Source organism: Meles meles, chromosome 5 (genome assembly GCF_922984935.1).
Source record: "Meles meles chromosome 5, mMelMel3.1 paternal haplotype, whole genome shotgun sequence".
Classification (NCBI taxonomy): domain Eukaryota; kingdom Metazoa; phylum Chordata; class Mammalia; order Carnivora; family Mustelidae; genus Meles; species Meles meles.
Genome location: NC_060070.1, coordinates 129,621,336 through 129,624,289, shown reverse-complemented (window position 1 = coordinate 129,624,289; position 2,954 = coordinate 129,621,336). Strand labels below are relative to the sequence as shown.

Below are 2,954 nucleotides of genomic sequence, written 5' to 3'. Positions count from 1 at the left end.
CCGGGGGAGGGCGCCGCTCATGCCTCACGTCCGGAGCTTCCCGCGTCGGCCCGCCCTCGGTCGGCCGCCGGCAGCGCCTCGCGCGGCGCGTCGGGAAGAGTAGTCCGCAGCCGTTTACCTCAGCCGCCGCTGGCAACGCCTCGCGTGTCGCGTCGGGAAGTGTAGTCCGCGGCGGTTCAACCCAGCCACCGCTGGCATCGCGCCCCTTAGCCTTTCGGGAACTGTAGTGCACACTATACAGCCCTGGCTGCTGCGCGTCCACTTCCGGCCGGCCCCGAGAGCCACCTTTGTGAGGGGCCCGGAGGCCGGCGGATTGCGCGTGCGCAGGAGCCGCGGAGGCGAAAACGGCGCACCTTCCGCACCCTTGCAGGCCGGTGACAGAGGAGGAGTCAGTGACTACGCGCCGAGATTGCACCTGGGAAAGCGGCTTTTCACACCCAGGGAACTCAGCGGGCGTGTGGGGAAGAGAGGAGGCCCATGGCAGGTTGTATCTAATTAAAGGAAAATGGGGAAAACCCCCAAACCCTGCAGAAGAAAACTGGACAAAGGACCTGAACAAAAGAAAACAATGCAAGCAACTACACGTCTGAAAAAATTGTTTACGTCAGAAAACGCAAATAAAGAGAAAATATCCTCAGCTCACCCCCTTTTAGCTTTTTGGCCTTTTCACCTAACGGCTTTTTACTTAACAAACTTAGATGCTTGTCTCAGTCTGCTGTTTAATAGTTAAACATTCAAAAGCAGACTTAATTCTAAATGAGGGTAATCCAAGTCAGGTGTATTTATCCCCATAGCAATAAAATATTAGGCAATCAGTCAAACAGCGTTATAGGCAGTGACAGATAATGCCGCCATAAATGAAAAAACAAATGAGATTAAAAAGTGTGGTATTATACATCTTCGAATGATAGGATTACTATTGTGTGCAATTTTATTTTCTACTTTTCTGTAAACCTCTCCTTCAAAAATGTAAGGATGCATTATTATTACTATTATTTTTTTGGTATTTTGGAAGAAAATTGAGGGAGAGTGAAAATGAAAAAACTGAATTTTAGGAAAGAACGAATTTTTCTGGAAGTTGACAAGAATGAGATTTTTATTTAATCTGTACAAGAACATCTCCATGAAACTTATCCCAAAGCAAATGCTGAGGATTTTGTAAGTCTCTTTATTAAGATGATTTTACAAAAAGGGGAAAGACTCACAAGGAAGTAGAATTAGATAAACAATAGTAATCAAAAGCTCAGGTAGGGGCGCCTGGGTGGCTCAGTGGGTCAAAGCCTCTGCCTTCGGTTCAGGTCATGATCCCAGGGTCCTGGGATTGAGCCCCACATCGGGCTCTCTGTTCCGCGGGGAGCCTGCTTCCTCCTCTCTCTCTGCCTGCCTAGTTGTGATTTCTCTCTGTCAGATAAATAAAATATTAAAAAAAAAAAAAAGCTCAGGTAAAGGAAGCATTGTTTCAGTTGATAACTGGATGTGAAGTGTGTGGCCCAGCCTCCTGGTAGTTGTGAAAAGATGTGAGATGTGGTTTTTTTTCATGATTTTCTGACTAGATATGTCAGGCTCAAAAATAAAATTAATAGAAGAAGTATGTAAAAATGAGTTAAAAATTTTTATTCTTTGGTCATCATAATCTGAAATTGTGCAAAAATGAAGGAGCATGACTTCCCTATCCCCCAGAGCAATCTATCCCCCAGAACAACCTATCTCCCAGAGTAACCATCACAGAACATCACAGAAGCAAGTACTTTGAGAAGAGGTTTGTTTGGGAGAGAAAAAGCCTTTTCCCCCTACCCATCTTAAGTTTATTGGTCCTTGTGAATCAAATTTGCAAAAGACAGACTAAAAGAGAAAACAAGTTAAGAAAAAAAACATTAACACGTAAGGCACTCATACACATGGAAGTGCTTAGTGATGAGTGTGAGCTTACTACATCTTAGCAGAAGAATAATAAATCTGTAGAGAAGTGATAAGACAAAGGAAAAAGACCGAGTTTCAAGAGTGACAAATTATGGAAAGGTAAATATATGGGAAACTAATGGAAGATAAGGGCCAGTTAAGTTCCTGATTCCTCTGGTACCATCTGGGGGCTGAAAAGGGTCTAGAGTTGTCTCTGGTAACTAACTACTTTTTTTAAAAGATTTTATTTATTTATTTATTTATTTATTTATTTAGTGAGTGAGTGCAAGCTGGGGAGGGGGAGAAGGGAAGAGAGAGAAAGAATCTCAAGCAGACTCCATGATGAATGTGGAGCCTGATGTGGGGTTTGATCCCACTACCCTGAGATCATGACCTGAACTGAAATCAAAAGTCAGATGCTTGACCTGAGTTGAAATCAGAGAGAGTCAGAGGCGTAACAGACGGAGCCACCCAGATTCCCCCTGGTTATTAACTTCTGTCCTTTCTGGTAGTGAGAGGAGGAGGGACTCTTTACAAATTGATGTTCTCCTTTTAAGCAAATGGGAGAGAGCAGAGAGCTTTTCTTATATCTGCTGCTTCTTAATTGTCTTCAGCTCAAAATATAGTTAGTTGACCCTCAAACAATTGTGGTGTTAGGAGCAGTGATCTCCTCCCAACACTCGGTTGAAAATCTGTATATAACATTTGACTCCCCCCCAAATTAACTACTAATAGCCTGCTGTTGATGGGAAGCCGTACCCATTACATAAGCAGTTGATTAGTACATATTTTATATGTTGTATATGTTATATACTGTGTTTGAAGTAAGTTAGAGAAAAGAAAATGTTACTGAGAAAAATCATATAGAAGAGGAAATCCATTTACAGCACAGCACTGTTTTTATTTTTATTTTTTAGCAGTCTTAAATATTTTATTTTTAAGTTTTTATTTAAATTCCAGTTAGTTAACATATAGTATGATATTAGTTTCAAGTGTACAATATAGTGATTCAACACTTCCATATGCCATCCGGTGCTCCTCAGGACAAGTACACT

The 2,954-nt window shown here is 42.3% G+C and overlaps 1 protein-coding gene across 1 annotated transcript in view; it reads left to right on the top strand.

Annotated features, from left to right (window-relative positions):
- The window catches only part of MYLK4 (myosin light chain kinase family member 4), a 112,645-nt gene that overhangs the window by 4,517 nt on the left and 105,174 nt on the right, over positions 1-2,954 (top strand). The window lies entirely within an intron of this gene.